A 20101-nucleotide genomic window follows, 5' to 3' on the forward strand; every position below is an offset into this window, starting at 1 on the left:
CATTATCATGTTGAATTTGCCATTCTTTATATTTTATAATATAAACTGTATTTCTCAGTCTTTCAAAATTGACTTTTAACATTTGAAGCTGAACTCTTGGAATTCTAGAAAAACATTTTCTCTCTCACCAAAGTACAGTTCTTACAAATCAAAAGTACTTTGTCTTTCAGGACAGTGGTTTCCTCTTTTCCCCTTACTATATTTTGTATCTATTTCAAACTAAGATTAATGAAATGAAATACCAGGAGGAAGATGAGGTGTTTTTTTTTTCTAATTTCAAATGTACTTTTTGGTTTAGAAAAAAACAATACATCTGCATGTATTTTAAAAAGTATCTACTGTTTAAGTATTCTTTATTTTAGCCTTCTGATTGCTAAATATGACTGAGTCACATAACAGTCTTCCAAACTCTGGAGGTATCATACTGTTACACAATTATGTTCTGTTAAATAACGCTTATGCAGATTACAAGTACTTAGCTAAGTTAATATGAGCAACCATTTACAATCTGTTATATTTTGCTTATGGTAATTTTTAAGAGATTATGTTGGATGCACAAATAAGCTAGCTGAACCTGCTAAATGAAAGTGCATGCACTTAATCCTTTTCCTCTAACTGCATTTAAATTAGACCATAAGAACTGCTTTCTTTTTAAAGCATATCCCTGAGTTGAAATGAACACCTTGGCCATTGCATGCCTAATATATGCATACAAATATATACATATGTATACACCCACATATTTCGGTAAAGTGTGATGAGACAAAACTAGATATAGCACACATGCACAAGAACTAGGTAATATAATCTTAATAAAACAATGTATTATTCAAACTTTCAATTTTTATGGCTTCAAGCAGACTAGACAATTTACTTGCTCTAAATTTTTAATCATCTTTTGAGTAAATTAACTGGGTTTTAATTATAAAGTCTCTATTTCAATTATTTGTATTAGGTATGGGATTAGGTGTGTGGGATTAGGTGTGTTGTGTGTGTGTGTGTGTGTGTGTGTGTGTGTGTGTGTTTGGTTGTTTTTCAGACAGGCTCACTATTCAAAATCCATGGGGTGTGTATCCTACATGGATATGCTCCTCAACCTGTAATGGCCCTGGGTTTTAATATGGCATTTACACCTTTTATGGTATATAAACATAGTTAACACACTTTAATATATGAAACTGACTATGGTAGTGGAATATGAAGCTAAAAGGGCCAATACATTTTCTGAGGAAGACATTTTGAAAGCTGTCCTTTGCTTAGCAGGTGAGGTTGCTACTTTCAACCATGCCTTTGTGTTTGGAGCTCTACCTTTGTTTATTAGTCTCTATAATATAGATCTGTAGAGACTTTTTTTTTCTCAAAATGGTATCAGTCTGTATCTGATTCCTCCCTGCCAGCTGCCTGTTCCTGTTTTTGTTTATTTCAAGCAATCAACAACTCTCTTACATTTCTACAGGCTGTGTTTCTGTGGTCCAGTCTTTCTTTTGGCTGGAAAATATACTAGCTTCATTTGACAGCAGGTCTAGCAAGCATGCTTATAATACCAATTGATGCATTCTGGTCCAGGATTTTGATAATTTCAACTCCATTTTGCTAATTGAAGACAACATTAACATAATGCTTGCCAATAAATCCTAGCCAAATACTGATAAAGGGAGTGATAGTGTTCAAGGACTCTCTAAGCTTTGTGCATACATTATTATTCTTAGACTCTCTGTTAAACTTCATTGTTTCCCATGGGTACCATTTATGCTGGAGAGCTATTATTTTGCCTGCCCAACAAACACTGCCTTTTCATTTGGTAAAGGCACCTTGCCTTTCTTTTAGAAGATAAGTCTTTTCACAATCTTAATCCATTGATTTGAGGGAGGCTGATTCAATCTTGAACTTCAGCAATATATGTGACCCATATGTGGCCATTTATGGCACTTTAATTTCTTCGCTAAACTCAATATGTCAGCTGGAACAGTGAGACCCTTACATGTGGATTTTACTGTCAATAGAAAAAGGAAGTATATTTATTTGTTTTCAAATAGGTATCTAAAGTGATACAATATCATCTTAGTGTCACCGGTTATCACTTGGCATTATTTGTGACTGAGTATAGCTGCCTAGAATAAAGTCAACAAATATAAAAGCAAAACAGTAGTGAAGAGTTACCTTTACAGAACTCTTCTCGAATAGCACATTTGAACATCTATCAACCCATACCTAAAACTGCTTCTACTCTTAGACTTCTCTGTTATGTCAGCCAAACACTCCATTTTTTGCTTGCATCAACTTGTACTGGGTTTGGCCACCCACAACTAAACCATATCATAAAGTTAACTGATGAAAACATTAACCCTAATTCCAAACACTGGCATTGATAACAAAAACAAGAAAAACATTATAGAACCATAAAATTTAGGATAAAGCCAATGAATTACCTTATGAAAATTAGTAAATACTTTGCCTTATTAGCATTAACACCTAACATTTCATTTGTAGGACTACTAAGAAGCCATTAGATGTGATATGCATGTGCACACAAATATGAGCTTATTTTTCCCCATTTTCTTTTCATTTTTGGTTGTCTCCTTCATTTGATATCTAAGTATCATGAGGTTACTTTGGTTTTATAATATTTAGTGATACTTCCTCTTGTATTAAGCCAGCCTCTTTAACAGGGATGTGGTATATAAATATAAGACACTGTAGTGGAGGCTGATGATGAGCTATGGAGGGAACAGAATACAATGACAGCTCTGAGTCCTGTAGATCAGGAGGGAGTTGCTGTCAGGTGTAGGATTTATCCAGCAACTCCTTGGTTTTCAGGATGGTTATCATTTCATTGTATTACATTAAGCCTTTATACAATCCATAATTTAAAAAAAATAGTGTTTGTTTATTTTGAGAGAGGAAAAGAGAGAGAGAGAGAGAGAGAGAGAGAGAGAGAGCGAGCATGCAAGCGGGGAAGGGGCAGAGAGAGAATCCCAAGCAGGCTCCATGCGTCAGTCCAGAGCCTGATGAGGGGCTCAAACTAAATAACGTTGAGATCATGACCTGAGCCAAAATCAAGAGTTGGAGGTTTAACCAACTGAGCCACCCAGGAGCCCCAAACAATCCGTAAGTTACTGCATGTCTTCTTGGATGTGTGCTTCCAGTAGAGAGTTAGAGATGTAGAGACTTTCCCAAACAACTTTATAAAGGTCTTCTGTGTATGCCTGTGAAGCCCAAGAGAAGAGTTTCCTTTAATGTACAAACTCCAGATCCCAGGCTTTTGTTTCATAACTGATCGGTGTGGAAGATGAAGGATGGAAAGAGTCATGTTTACCTCCATGCCTTTGGCTTGGTTAATGAACTCCAGAATGGATACTTTTGCTGACTAGAATATTTTCCCAGTATGTGGAGAAAGCTTTTAAGATCTCAGAGTCCTCCGAATGATGATAAACATAATTCTAACTCTGGCTCCTGTGCTTACTATCTGGGAGTCCTTGGGATTTAGGTTCCTCTCATGTATGCCAGAATAATCTTAATAGACTATTTTATTGGGTAGTAGTCATTATTAAATTAGATGATGATTAGTCTGCAAAATGTGATTTATTAGTATTGGTGTAAGTGTTATAGTCCAATATAAAAATAATAAAAAATTAGTCCATTTCTCAAGCAAATTATCTTAGTAGTAATTTCTAAGATGTGTGATTCATTAAAAAAAAAGTGTTCTCTGACTCAAACATTCTATATCATGAAATTATTTGCCTGAAGTTGCCACTTGATTTATATGTTCTATCTGACCTCCCCACTATTTTTCCTATGTGAATACATCACAAGCAAATTACTGGCCATATGTTTCTACTTGTACTCAGTGCCCAGAGTGTGCACATACATAAAATGGTTCCCACGAGGGAAGGAAAATAAAGACCCTTGAGATGAATGAATCTCCTAGAGCAAAGGAAAGATGCTCTTCTCTGGAATTCAACATAGTCATGGAATCAGAGCACACAAGAAGTGATCTATCAGCACAGCCTCAAGGTCACAATTTCCAATTCAGAGAATCACCCAAGGGAGAGTTTCAGAATTAGTAAGTGCTTCTGGGACTGCGGCAGAAAGCAGTGCGGGAAGAAATACCATTTATAAAAGTGAAGAAGCTACAGTGAATACTAAATTTTTTTTCTCCTTTCTGGGCAAATGACAGCACAGACTACCACAGAAAATGAGAAGTGATAGTAATTATGACTTAGTGGAAGTGTTTAAAATCATTACTGTTGGTGATGATGATAATCAAACAGAGTTGTCCAGGACAGGAGGGATAAAGGGACAGTTAAACAAAAGAAAAATTCTAAAAGAACATAAAAAAAAAGAGATCCAAGGCAATAGAATTTTTTCTTAAAGAAAAAGAAGGAGAAAAATTAATGAGACCTGGATGAGATAAAAGATTAAAATTTTAGTATTCAAGAGTTTGGAAGATCAAACCAGTCAACTTCAATAAAAACATATTTAGGCATTCTTTCTAAAACAAACATTTCTATTTATTTGGAACATAAATTTTGTTTATAAATAAATAACATTAAACTTACAATAATGTAATTAATGATCTATTGCCTTTATATATGGTTTCTATTTTTTTTTAATAAACTCTTAATGCCATGATATTAGTCAGTCTGAGAGAGAATAAGAGGCTTGTTAAGACAACAAAGTAAATGGGTTAGAATTGGGGCAAGAATTTCTATTTTCTAAATGCTTAATCAAAGCTTCTCCTGTTATATTACATACTCTCAAATAGGTTTTTACCAATTTCACAAACATTTAATATGGAGACTTAAGTAGGCCTTATTGATAAATGTAGTTCTAGCAATTTCCTAAATTCAGGGTATATTCCATGAAATCCAACTAGCAATAATGTTGGTTACTAATTATCTCCTTAGGGACAAACTGATATGGAATGTGTTCTAAGAATACTTTCTTTTTCTTTCTTTCTTTCTTTCTTTCTTTCTTTCTTTCTTTCTTTCTTTCAATAATTGTTTATTTATTTATTTATTTAAGTTTATTTTTGAGAGAGAGAGAAAGAGACAGAGCATGAGTGGGGGAGGGGCACAGAGAGAGGGAGACACGGAATCCTAAGCAGGCTCCGGGCTCTGGCTGCCAGCAAAAAGCCTGACACGGGCTTGAACTCATGAACCGGGAGATTGTGACCTGAGCCAAAGTCCCGGTACTTAACCAACTGAGCCACCCACGTGCCCCAAAGACATGTTTTTGTTTTTGTTTTTAATGTTTATTTATTTTGAGAGAGAGTGTGAGCAGGGGAGAGGGGCAGAGGGAGAGAGAGAGACTCCAAAACACACCCTGTGCTGAGCCCAACATGGTGCTTGATTTCAAGATCGTGACCTGAGCTGAAATCAAGAGTCAAACCCAACTAACTGAACCACCCAGTGGCCTGTAAGAATACTTCTTTATTACTGTTACTTAGCAATGAAAAAATTTATATGATTAGAAATAGCATGGCTTAATTTATGGTAACAGTGTGTGATATACCTGGGATATTAAAACTCTGTTTTGGGGTGCCTGGGTGGCTCAGTTGGTTAAGAGTCTGACTCTTGATTTTGGCTCAGGTCATGATCTTACAACTCACAAGACAGAGCCCCACATCGGCTCTGAGCAAATAGTGCCAAGCCTGCTTGGGATTCTCTTTGTCTCCCTCTCTCTCTTTGCCCATGCCCCACTTGTGCACACATGTACACCCTCTCTTTGTCAAAAATAAATAAACTTACGGGCACCTGGGTGGCTCAGTCAGTTGGGTGTCTGACTTCAGCTCAGGTCATGATCTCACAGTTTGTGAGTTTGGGCCCCATGTTGGGCTCTGTGCTAACAGCTCAGAGCCTGGAGCCTGCTTCAGATGATGTGTCTCCTCCTCTCTTTGCTCTGTCTCTGTCTCTCAATAAGAAAAAAATGTTAAAAAAATTAAAATAAATAAATAAATAAATAAACTTAAAAAAATAAAATTCTGTTTCATTTAGTCAAAAGTCAGCTGTGGATCTTTGGTTTGATAAGTTTCACTCAATCTTAGGTGCAAAGCAAGAGTTGCCATGTTGCTTGGTGGTTGAGACTTAGAAAAGTTCTAAGAGTGTGATCAGGTAAGAAACTTTGAGATGGACAATTGAAATTGATCTGTGCAAGGAATTCAATATTTTAAACACAAAACTAACAGCTACCTCCATGCTAGTTAAACTTGCCAGCTTTTAGTACTCTGACCTGAAAGGGGCTAACTTTATAAATCCCCATTATACTTATAGATAGAATTTTATTGTCTGGCTAAGTGGTATTATAACTTTTCTCTTCTTTTCAGTTGTTCAACTTGGGAAACTTAAAATACAATTACCCTTCACCATTGTACCACTGTTCTGTTTATCAACAAATACACTAAAGTAGGGTTCTCCATAATTACTTCATACGTATCTTATTAGTTTATTTTTTATACCGTGTATTATTCTTCAAATGCATTATTATACCAGTCTTTCCATTAAAACTCATCTCTTTCTCATTTGAATAATTTCCCCAGCTGTCCAGATCCATCTGTATTTTTGATCAAGCTGATTTATTATCTCTAGCTTCTAGCATTTTATTATTACAGATTTGGATGTGTGCTCATTTACATTTTCCACTGACTGCTTAATGAATACGTTGAATAATACCAATGCATATTTTGATCCCCAGGGACCTTCCTTGATACTTCTATCCTTCAATGAGGCATAAAATGAGTAAAGTTTTCTATGTGCTGAGCTAATTTGTATATTGTTATTGTACCATTATTTGCATGCAATAAAACCTTAAGTAATGAAACTCTCAATTAACTAGATTTTTTTTCAAGTTAACTTTAAAAAATATTTTTTAATGTTTATTTATTTTTGAGAGAGAGAGTTAGAGAGCGCGCGCGCGCGCGCGCGCGCGCGCGCGCGCGCATGAGTGGGGGAGGGGCAGAGAGGGAGGGAGACACAGAATCTGAAGCAGGCTCCAAGCTCTGAGCTGTCAACACAGAGCCCAACCTGGGGCTCGAACTCACAAACCGTGAGATCATGACCTGAGCGGATGCCCGGCGCTTAACTGGTAGAGCCACCCAGGAGCCTCATCAAGTTAACTTTTAGAATAAAGAAAAATAAATAAATAATGGCGAAATAGTAGCTAGCAGGTATTGAGTTTACAAAATTACCACTTTGCAGAGTCCTGGCTCAATTTTGCTTTAGTTCAGTTCCCTCTATCTTCCACAGCTAAAATGAGAAAGTTTTAAATAATTAAGACTTGGGTACAGCAATATCCTCAGGCAATTTGTTAGGAAAATATGCCACAGACCCTACAGTAAACTGAAGAGAATTGGACTTGCTGGCTTCATGTGGAGAATGCTATCTCAGATAATATCCCACCCTCCACACACATGATCAGATAAGGTGAGCTTTCTTGCTTAAGATAAGCTGACTATCTCTGGCTCATAAATTTCAAGTTTTGAATACAAATTTGTGCACTCATTTCTGCCTGTGTATCACAATATACACAGATACACAGTCCCTTTTATCCTACATTTTAACATTAATTTTTTAAATGTTTACTTACTTTTGAAAGAGAGAGAGAGAGACAGAGAGAGAGAGACAGAGCATGAGTGGGGGAGGGGCAGAGAGAGAGGGAGGCACAGAATCCGAAACTGGCTCCAGGCTCCCAGCTGTTAGCACAGAGTTCAACATGGGGCTTGAACTCACAAACTGTTGAGATCATCACCTGAGCCAAAGTTTGAGGCTTAACCGACTGAGCCACCCAGATGCCCCTTATCTTATATTTTAAAAAGTTCTACCTCAGTCAGCTTCATGACAGTATAGGTGTGAATACTTCTAAAGCTATCTTTTCTTGAGAATATAGGACTTAGGTAAAAATCAGTCTTTAACATTGTCATGGTCAAACTCAGTATTACACTGGGGTCTTCCCTTCTCTCCTCTGGTATAGTAGTTGCTGCTTCCTATGTACCACTTTACTCTGCTAAGAAAACATCAAGGCAGTACCCCTAATTCGCAGACTCTGATCTTGGGCCTTCACTTTACTGCCTATTCCCACACAAGCTTTAAATCCTAGCTGTGATTAAGAAACTTGGTCAATCAGATTCTCAAGGAACTTTATCAAGCAGGACGTGTTTGGAATGATCCTAGAATAAGTCCAGGGTAAGATATATGTATATATATCTTAATATATATATATATACATATATATATATATAAAAACATCAAGTGTGATTTTCATTGTAATAAGCATAAACATGAGATGGTAGTGATGATGATTTCCTAAATGGAGAAAACAGCATGAAAAAATAAAAGGAAACTAATACATATTGGCCAACTTATATGGAATTAAAAGTTAGAATAAGAAGGGGAGGTGTTAAAAAGATACCTAAAATTTCAATTATAACATACCAGGTCTACTATAGATTATCTTGGTTGAATCATATAACAAAATCAATTTCCTGCTGCATTATTTTAAAAATGGCAATATGGGGCGCCTGGGTGGCTCCGTTGGTTGAGCATCTAACTTTGGCTCAGGTCATAACCTCGCGGTTTGTGGGTTCAAGTCCCATATCAGGCTCTGTGATGACAGCTTGGAGCCTGGAGCCTGATTCAGATTCTGTGTCTTTCTTTCTCTGCCTCTCCTCTGCTCTCTCTCTTTCAAAAATAAACAAACGTTAAAAAATTTTAAAAAATGGCAATATAAATCTTGATTGTTCCTAGGGTTTAAATGCTAAAGTAGATATAATGTCCCTATCAAAGTGGCTTGTTCATAATAGATTAGTGCCCATAAATTTTAGCTACATACTCCTTTCTGTTTCAGGGCAGTACTTAGTGGCTATTTCCCCAAATATTTAAATAAATTGAAGCATGTTATGAGGAAAGCATGATGAGGGGACAAAGTGACATAGATTCCAAAGAAATAGGAACACAGTGGTTAAGTCCAAAATCACCAGAGAGAAAATCTATAGTATGCTAATTAATTGCATCAGTGAACCTTGCATTAGTGTAGTAGAAATATGGTAACAGATATCCAACAAAACCATTTTTGCCACTAATAGCTATAATACTAGCCAATATAGGTTGCTACAGGGTTACCTCACTTTATTTGAGAAGCAGCTATTTATTTATTTATTTATTTATTTATAATGTAAGTTCTTTGAAATGTTGATATATCTTAAAATTGTCATAGGCCAAGCAGTAGAAGATTGCCTGGAATTGGGGAATCCTGACTGTTATTTCTGGTGCCATGACTGGACAACCATTGTCCCTCCATTTTCAAATCAACAGGGTATTTCAGAACCTCTTGTTAAGAAAATATGATTTCTCATTGTTACCTAAAAAATATTCTGTGCATTCTTCTGGAAAGTTCAATAGAGAAACAAAATCAAGTCTGCAGACCTTAAATAAATGGTATGGAAAAATATCTTGGAGATAAAAGTTAAGAACTTTTTAGAGGAATCTAAAAGTGTATCACTGATACTTCTGATGTCACAGGGGATGTTATTCTGAGGCAAAATACAGAGACTGACAATTCTGAGGTTCAAAAGAGCCAGACTCTGAAAGGAAATTTTTTAGGAATATCCTATTCAAGTTATTTACCCCAAATTTTTCTCTTGTATTTACTTTTTAATGTATACACAAGTGATATATGAAGTAAAAGTCTAAATTAAGTCAAAAAGATATTTTCCATAAGGACAAAATTTAAAAAATTTTAATCGGCCATGTTCTTTTATAGTTCTTTTTTTTTTTAATTTTTTTAAATGTTTATTTTTGAGACAGAGAGAGACAGAGCATGAACGGGGGAGGGTCAGAGAGACAGGGAGACACAGAATCCGAAACAGGCTCCAGGCTCTGAGCTGTCAGCACAGGGCCTGACGCGGGGCTCGAACTCACGGATCGCGAGATCATGACCTGAGCTGAAGTCAACCGCTTAACCGACTGAGCCACCCAGGCACCCCTATAGTTCTTTCTTTTTTTTTTTTTTTTTAATTTTTTTTTTTAACGTTTATTCATTTTTGATACAGAGAGAGACAGAGCATGAACAGGGGAGGAGCAGAGAGAGAGGGAGACACAGAATCCGAAACAGGCTCCAGGCTCTGAGCTGTCAGCACAGAGCCTGACGCGGGGCTCGAACTCACGGACCGTGAGATCATGACCTGAGCCCAAGTCGGACGCTCAACCGACCAAGCCACCCAGGCGCCCCCCTATAGTTCTTTCTTAATGGTAATTAATGTAATAGTATATCATACAATTGACTATGTCTTAGATTTAATAAAATACAGTAGCTGCTCAGATACTATAAAGTACTGACCTAAAATGTATCATCAAATGAGCATATTTATGGAAATATCAGAGTGTTTCCTCACTAGTTTAAGTATAGCAGCCAAAAGAATCACCACCCTGAATGCAAGAGAGTAACAAGTTTTACATTTTTGACCATGATAGCATAGGAGAGTAAACAGAGAACACATTAAAAAAAATAAGAGGTGATGTAAAGGGACTCATCTCTTTCAATTGGGATTTAGATTATTTAGATTATCATAGAAGAGTAATGGTGGGATTATACAGATTCATTTGCTTGTATGCTTGTGATATTTGATGGGCAAATCCCACGTAGTGTTCTGCTCGGTGGAAAGCAAGCCTGGTTTAGCTTTACTTGTACAAATAAAAATGTACAAGGGTACTCTTTTTGTAGTCTGGGAAAATGCAAAGTAACCTCAAAGATGAGGATATTTTTATTCTATAAAATACAATGTAGTAATCTCACTTCTAAAAACTTTTAAAGTAATACAAAATAAGCCTGCTAGGCAAAGAGAAAGCTGAAAAAAATCAGAAGAAAATGATTTATATGGCCAAGCATATAAATTAAATGAAAATACAGAGATACTTAAGTCCAAATTTTCTCAATTGCGGCCTCCATTTTGCACCTGCAGTGTGTGGGCACAATTCAAACCAGATAACATCTGGCATAGTGTAAATGCAGTAATCAACAATTGCAGAAGCATTTAAATTGTGGCTGCACTTATAGGGAAGAGAGAAAAGGCAATTAAGAAGATGTGAGTCTAAGATAGGTTTAAACTCACAATTTCCACATAACTCATTCTTCAGACGAAAGACCAGAACCGAGGCTGTACAAGATCTCAGAGGGAACATGAGGTCATGCAGCTACAAGGTTCAGTCGTGGAGGAGTGGAGGGAGGGTGGGCTTGGAGATGATCAGATGTGCTTCCACATTCTGACCTCAGCACTTCCTAGGTCAGGGAGCTGAAACAATTACTTAAACTCTGCATCACATGTCTCTCAGACGTAAAGTGAAAATAATAGAATGGCAAGAGTGTGGGGTTTATAGTGAGAATTATAGTAGAAGGTTGTAAAGTAGGAGGCATCATGAATGGTAGTTTCCTTTCTCAGCCTTCTTTCACTTATTTCTGTCCCTGTATTTGACATATAATGAGAATAATTTTAACGTATTTAACTTGACTGTGTTTCAATTTGACTTATAAATTCACCTACTTCATACCCTGAAGAATCGCGAAACATTTATTTATTCTAAACCATGTATCAATAGCCTCTTATGTGCAAATTAATACACTAGGTGCTGGAATTGCAATTATGAGCATGAAGAGGAAGGGCCATTGTTTCATAGAATCTACTGAGATGGACATTAATCAGATGTACATAAAAAATAAAGTGACATTATAAATGTGATAATCACCATGTAACATGGTGATTCCTTGTAACATGAAAGGGTACAGAAGTCAAGAAAGGTAAATACTTAGTGAACTGAAGGAGGAAGAGAAAATATCTAAGCAAGTGAATAACATGCCAGCATCAACAACAACAACAACAACAACAACAGCAACAACAACAACATGAGAAAGGCTTTTTTTGGCAAAAAGGAGTACTATATATGAAAATGAGAGAATGTGTTTGGTATTCAATTGACAATGTGAATGAAATATTAAAGACATGAAAAATTTATAGAGGTCTTTATCAGGTTATGTGGAAAGAATAGTAGTAGGGTTTTCTACATAGGGTTCAAGCCAGGAGTTATGCTCAAAATGTGTTTGCAATATTATAGCAATAGAAATATTCCTTAAAATGAGCAAACTGTGCCAATAAGGGACTTTTTGAGGGCAATCGCATAAATTTAATTCATAATGACATCTCTTTGAAGTCCAAGGTCTAAATTTGGGAGAGATATAAAACACAAAGCAGGGTGGGATCACTAGAATTTGGTATAACAGATGTTCACACATATACTCTTCACCCTCTTGATCATTCCTACTTTTCTCTGTTTTTAGCTCCATTGCTGCCAGAGAGCAGGAAAAAAGAAGAGTTCCATTTCTAAGCTGGATTGAACTATCATTTCTGAGGGACTGTGCACAAAGACAGTAGTACACTTTACGTGTGTGTGTGTGTGTGTGTGTGTGTGTGTGTGTATGTTTGTGTATGTGTGTGTATAAAGTATGGATGTAGGAGAAATAACAGCTATTGAGAAGCAGTCCAAACTCTGAGTTACAGTATGGATATCTCACAAGGTTACAAATTGTAAGGGAAGTATAAAATGTGGTTATACCTTATGGATGAATACCATAAATTTGTATCCTTAATTTAATCACATATATTTATCCTTTCACTTATCTGTTCATTCTATTTGCCATAAAATTATTGATAGCATATCATGCATGAGGAAGTTTGTCAGGCATGGAGATGCATTAATACACAAAGTAATCATGACCTCAGACCTCATAAAGTATATAGTTTTTCAGGGAATATAGACAATTACACACATAATTACCACAGTTAATGTAGGAGACACAGAATGCAAGGAGATCACAAAGTAGGGCGAAATAATCTAGGGCTGTGGGGAGAAAGGCAGTGAAAAAAACATCTCAGAAGAAATAATTTTAAGCCAACTAGTTATCTAGGAATGTGAAAGAGCCAAAATTTGGAGGATAGGTAGAACATTGCATGCAAAGGAATGGCATGTAGAGAGGCAGCCTGTAGGCTAGAAGAAGAAGCTCAATATGGATGGAATATAAAAGTACAAGATGGAGTGTAAAAAGGTGTGAGGATAGTGAGGAAAGTAACAGCTAGAAGGTGGAGATTTTCATGCAGCATGTTAAGAAGTCGGAATTTTTATAAAAGCAAAAGTTTGTTTTGTAATCGAGAAATGGTTAAGCAAGGGAGTATCATGAACAGAGTTGCATTTTTGTTTGTATATTTTAAAGCTCCTTTTACAGAGATTTTATATGGATACAATTTTAGGAAAAAAAAGAGACACTGGGCATAGAGATATCAATCAGATTTGGTGGTATTGGAGAAAACAAAATAATTAGGCGATATGTTTAAGCCATTGTCTGCAAGGCATCTTCATTGACTTGGTATGGAGTAGGAAAGGATGATTCCAGAGTTTTTGACTGTAGTAACCAGGGGCATTGTGGTAACAATTATGGAGTAAGGGAACAATTATAGAAGAGATAATTAGGAGAGGACATAATAGGCTCTGCTCAGGTCGAGTTTGATGTGTCTACCAGACATCAAATAGAAATTTCTAGTGAATATTTAAGTATAGGGATCTGGAATTGAAGATAAAAATCTAGTATGGAGTTAAAATATAAGAGAAAAAAAGTCGTTTTTGAGATAGTGTTCTTCTGCAAGATGCAGCTTTAAGATGGCTTCCTAATTCTGAATCGCAGAATTAGATCAATCCTGCCTATGGAAAGCGTTGTAGATTGGCTCAGTGAGCTTCTCTTCCTCTAACCTAGAGGATGGAAATGTAAAATTTCATTTTTCACATTCTTGAAGCTACGTTTCTAAAAGTGAAAATATTCCACCAAGTAGGTTCCCACATAATACTTGGAAGGCAGAACTAAAATTATAGGGCAGAAGCCATGTGGCCTCTCTGGCAAGCAAAATCAGAAAAAAACAATTCCCTTTTCCTTCTCTCTTTCCAATTTTCCTTTCTCCTTTCTGCTCCTCCTCCTCCCTTTCCTTCTCCTTTTCTTTCTCTTTGCCTTCATCTTCTTTTTGTTTAATAGAAACTATATAAGGATCTGTGCTCTCCACCTATGCTGGATTTCCAACGGGACATTTCTGTTGTGTGGCTGGATAGGTTTCCTACTTACATTGCCCCTGGAAGTTCAGCATATAAATTTAGTGTCTAAATAACAATATCTTTAAATATATTATTATTTTCTTTTATTCTAGTTAGGAGTAGATGGTATTGTCATCCATTAGTTCCTAATTAGAACTAATTAGTTTTTGCTGGATTCATTATTGGTTACACATTTTGTAGAGCCCAGTGCAAAGTAAAAAGGTGGGACACTTTGTTCAAAAAATATTAATGTCAAGATGGCAACCACAGAGCACTAAATCAAACAGTCTGAGTTTCTAAGCCCATAACCTTGTGCACCTGCATAGTTCACACACCTGTGAGGTCAATCCCAGCTAGAGTGTTAAAAAAACAGATGGGTTGATTTGGGCAGAAGGCTTGTTCGAGATGTGTCTGGGTGGCTCAGTTGGTTAAGTGTCTGACCTCGACTCAGGTCATGATCTCACAGTTTGTGGGTTCAAGCCCCGCATCTGGCTCTGTGCTGACAGTGTGGGGCCTGCTTGGGATTCTCTTCCTCTCCCTCTCTCTCTGCCCCTTCTCCACTTGTGCATTCTCTCTAAATAAATAAATAAATAAATAAATAAATAAATAAATAAAACTTAGAAAGAAAAAAAAAGAAGGTTCCTGGATGCAGGTATTTTCAGGTTCCACTGCCCTATAGCTTTACTATCTAACAGTTGTTAATTGCTGGGTCAACAAAAAAGAGCTAAGATAATCATTCATAGCTCATGACTGGAAAATCTATATGTGTTACATGCTATCCACCTTATAGGCCATTGGTCTAAACTGGCACAGGCTCCCTCCTACCTCAAAGAGTGCTGGAAAATATCAGGCAGCAATTTTAAGGTCACTATGGTGAGCTTTATAGTATTTGCTACAAATCCCAATGTACATCTGCACAAGACACAGGAAGTCCTGGAAAGGACTCTTAATGCCAGACTAGAGGCTTCACTATCAAGATATCACAAGAATATGCTTTCTGCAGTCAGAAAAATACAAAAGATGAAGACAGGCAGAAAAGAGGTAAGCTAAGTAAGCCTTGCTCTCCTTCCCTAACTCAACAATCTAATCATTCATTCCTTCTTTAAAGGACTGAGGCCTGGCGTATTATTCAATGGGAAACCCATTCATTCGGAAATTAAATGCCATTGGAAATGAGAATGATTGCCAACATCTCCTTCTCCTCCCTGATCCTTATATTCACACTAGTCACGGAGGTATCAAGTACAACATGGATGATAAGGATATCATATTGTCTTAAAGCAGTAACATTTGTAGGTGAATCTGATGTCCAGCTTTCTTCAGTAAAATACCTTGTGCTTAGACCTTGAACTTTCCCGAAGAGGAAGAGAAGGGGGCTACCTAATATGTATTGGTATCTTAAATACTTTTATTTCCGAATCCCCTTTCCATAAGAAGCCTTGCAAAACTGGTTTTTGTTTGCTTGTTTTCTGTAAAGAGTTGCTGGCAGGGAGAGGGCTGGAATTTATCAAGTACTGTTGATTTTAATTTTGCAGCTATTTTACATCCTGCTTATATAATCTAAACTCATTCTAACAGTAGTTAAAATAAGTTTAATAACATAAAACTTGCAATGTGTATTGCAATGTGTAACAATACCATAGAAAATTCACTTAGTATTTTTTGATGTTTTGGAACACCAAATCCCTCTCTTCATTTAAGCCCCCCAAATGCTGTCTTTTATGAAAACACAAGTATTAGAATGTGACATAGCTCCACATCTGGGTGGTATCTTAGGGTGGTAGTAATAGCACTTGACATGATTTCAGGAGATTTATTGGGTTTATTTATTGGGAGATTCAGGGTTTATTTGGTTCAGTCTCTAGATGTGTAACCTTTAAAAGTCACATAACATCCCATCAAATTGTTCTAATATTTTATACAGGATCACTTTATTCATGACTTGATTTGCTTTACGTGGTTGGTTGTGCCAGCACAGATTATAGACTTGCAAAGATTTTGTGTTTCTCTCTTTTACTCCCACTCTTAGCTACATGTAGAGATTTCACTGCAAACTCCTTGAAAAGTTTTGAATTCCCTAATACTGTTTCATGCTAATATGCTATCTAAATTTAAAAAAAAATGTGTTGGGTGGGGGGGATGGGCGAAATGGGTGATGGGCATTCAGGAGGGCACTTCTTGGGATGAGCACTGGGCGTCATATGTGATTGATCAATCACTAAGCTCTACTCCTGAAACCACTATTACACTGTTTGCTAAATAACTTGGATTTGAATAAAATTAAAACAAATTGTAAAACTAAGTGTTGTGTATTAGATTACCTATTATACTTGCCATAAATTGGATTTAATTCTTATTTATCCAGGTTTCTTTTAAGAATATTAATATAAATATATTTTAATAGAGGGAGTAGGAAAGCAGGAATTCAACACAAGGAACAGATAAAAGAGCGTACTGTACGATTCAGTTGCTACTAGAAGAAGCTGGAACATTTTACTTACAAGATATCCAACCATGGAGTAATAACTTTTTGTCTCAGTATGCTATATATTTAAAAACATTATTAATTGAAACTGCTAAAATAGGCTTTACTTTAAAATTATGATAGAAAAATCCAATATAAACATATACCCGGAAATATTAGAAAAATAAAAAGTATTACTTGGTTATCATATTATCTTACATATAGTGAATTATTGATATTACTGATTATGTCTAAAGTTTAAAAAGTTTCTGTAATTTTAATTTTGCTAATTTTACTAACAACACAATTGGTAATTCTCTAACTGAAAGTTTTTTTTTCCTTTAAATATTTTGTGCTTTAAGAAATGGTAAATTATTTTTTTCAATTTTCTTTTTTGTACCGATTCACAGAAGTCAAAATAGAAGATGCTTTTACCCAGAAAGAGATCAGGTAACTGATATATCAAAAGTCATGTCAGAGCACTTACCAGTGTAAGTTAAACACTCAAAACACAAACACTAAAAATTCAGCTAGTAAGAACCATGTCCATAGTCATTCTGTTTATGTAAAATTACAACAAAGAGAATAGGAGGACTAAATCAACAGATCCAAAATACAGAATGCTGAACAGTTGTTATAGTTCAAAAACACTTTTTAAAATAACAATCCTGTTTACATATAATTATCTCATCATCCAGCTCTATACAGTTTTAACAAATGAGCATAGGAGGAATAAGATCTATCAGCAAAATATTAAAATTTAAAAAAACCCCTAATGATGGAAATGCAATATCCTTATTCTATCAGTACCATCAAAGAATATATATATAGTGTTAGCCTGAGATTCTTATAGACAGGAATCTAAGCCCCAGAAAAGATGCACCCCAAACGTAGATGTCTTTTGTTGAAAGTAGCAAAGAAGCAGTGTGCAAATGAGAGAAAATGTAGAAATACATAAAATTATCCAAATGAAGCTTACTTATTTCACACTGACTAATCCACAAATGTTTACACTTGTAATAGTTGCCAGATATGATTAAAGTCTTGATTCCTGGGGCACCAGGGTGGCTCTGTCTGTTGAGTGCCCGACTTAGGCTCAGGTCAAGACTGCTCCTGGGTTGGAGCCCCACGTGGGGCTCTGTGCTGACAGCTCAGAGCCTGGAGCCTGCTTCAGATTCTGTGTCTCCCTCTCTCTGCTCCTCCCCCCCTCACACTCTGTCTCTCAAAAATAAATAAACATAAAAAAATAAAAAGTCTTGATTCCTAGGATATCCAAGAAAGTGCAGAAAGGGCTATTCTGTTCTCCCTTCCTGCTGCAGTGACAACAGACTATTTCTACATGACTCAGTTTTTGGAAGTAGTTATAATAACTTTAAAAGCTAGTAGTTTCTCTTATATTTTAATCCTAAAAATATATTCACCGACCAAGCACACTTTGTGATAAACTACCATTTAAATACATATATTTTGTAGTGTGGCAACTTCTTAGATGTATATTCTTCCAAACTGTCATTAAAACTTGGATGACTTTTTACCTCTATCAAATATTTCTTTGTATACTTTAATATTACTGCATTTTTAATGAACCATAAAGTTTAAACTCTGTCTTTTTTGAGGTTTTGTCAATTTTTTCCCACTAAAGTGAATTTATTTTGACTGGATTTCTTGTGATAATATATGTTTATAATGTTGGTTCTAAATAACATTTCTGCCTCCTATATTTAGGGTCAGTTTGGGGTTGATATTTTCATTCATTTGAGAAATATTGACTTGATATGCTTATCTTTAAAACAAATTTAGATGAATGGGCAGGATAGCAATATTAAGGGATTCCTTCTTCAATCAGCTGCTTGCCTTGTCTAGATAATGTGTTATGTCATTTCAAACTGACCAGTGACCTGTCTAAAACTTGAGCAGCTCTTAATCATTCATAGTTACCTTCCAGGGGTGGCTACTGTCACCATTCCCCTAATAGTTCTGGAATAGGTGATACTTAGTAAGGTGACAGAACTTTATTCCAAGTAGATTGCTTGCCATAAGGAATAATAGTCAGGTTCTATAACATCAACATGGAAAATGTTTGTACGAGAAAGAAGGCCTACTGTGTGTTTTCTAAGGCTCCCATTCAAAGCTCTTACCAGCTGTTGAGAAAGATTATTAACCTCATCTTACAGATGTGAAAACTGAAGTTAAGAGGTTGAGAAAATCATTGCCTATCAAAGACAAACCAATAGTCAGGCACTCTCATCTGCCTGATTCCGGGTCAAAATCAAAGGCGATGGGGAGATGTAGAGTCTTTTATTTATTTATTTATTTATTTATTTATTTATTTATTTTCACATTGTATTTCTAATTTTATTGGTTTTTTTCTTTTTTTTAATTTTTTTTTATTTTTATTTTTTTATTTTTTAATATAAGAAATTTACTGTCAAATTGGTTTCCATACAACACCCAGTGCTCATCCCAAAAGGTGCCCTCCTCAATACCCATCACCCACCCTGCCCTCCCTCCCACCCCCCATCAACCCTCAGTTTGTTCTCAGTTTTTAACAGTCTCTTAAAGCATTAGAGTCTTTTAAGTAAACATTGGGAAGAGAGAACAACAACAAAAAGTGTCATCTTCACATTTCCGGGTAATAAAAATCAAACCAGTGCTTTCTCAACTTGTCCTTAAGTATTTTAGTAAAAGATTTACTCATGATTCTCAAGCAATTTCAATGAAAGCCCAACTGGGGCTTTTGAAAATTTTTATCTCAGCACTAAATAACAAAAGTCCTAAAAAACAATTTTAGAATCACTTTGATATGTAATAGCATCATTATGTTTACAGGCTGATAGGGTCTGAAACTAGGTATTTTTATAGATAGCAATACTTTGACCAATAGCATGAAACTAATCATCAGGTGTTAAGTTAATCTGAAAACCCATCCAGACATCTGCCATGTAAAAAGAAAAAAGGCACAAATCAAGGGAAAATTGGGGATGAGTTAGTAACAGATTTATCTTTGAATTGTCTAATTTGGTTGAGTTACACCTTCACCATACTTTTCAGCAATATAGCTTTTTGAAGTGAATTTCTTCTTTGGCCCAGAAGAAATAAATGAGTAGATGAATAAAGGAAAAATGAGGTATGGGAAATAAATGAAAACTTTCTCAATATCTTCCATCTACCAGGAATTGCATAGTTACTTATGTAGTTAACTATTCTCCCAATCCTTAAAGCCATGGCAGGATTTATTGTTGAACACTGAGTATGAAATAATACTTGGCGTCACGCAAAGTATCATATATTGCAGGTATCAAATTACTGTCATTTAAATAAATTGTAAATCAGCCTTCTTGTTCCTCAGACAGAGATTTAACTGCTGTAAATCACTAGGATCTTCCGGCTTTTCCACTGAACCATTATTGTCTTTTATATTCTAACAATTATCATGTGACTCCTCTTCAAAATAATAAAGAACAGGGAATCACTGTTGCAGAGAAAGTCCTTCGGGGAGTTCTCACAGGCGCAGTAT

General features: G+C 35.9%; 1 pseudogene; it reads left to right on the plus strand.

Annotated features, from left to right (window-relative positions):
• Positions 1–1184: 1184 nt before the first annotated feature.
• LOC131483803 (small ribosomal subunit protein eS17-like) overlaps positions 1185–20101 on the plus strand; it is an 84308-nt pseudogene continuing 65391 nt past the window's right edge.

The sequence above is a fragment of the Neofelis nebulosa genome, chromosome 8 (genome assembly GCF_028018385.1).
Source record: "Neofelis nebulosa isolate mNeoNeb1 chromosome 8, mNeoNeb1.pri, whole genome shotgun sequence".
NCBI lineage: Eukaryota > Metazoa > Chordata > Mammalia > Carnivora > Felidae > Neofelis > Neofelis nebulosa.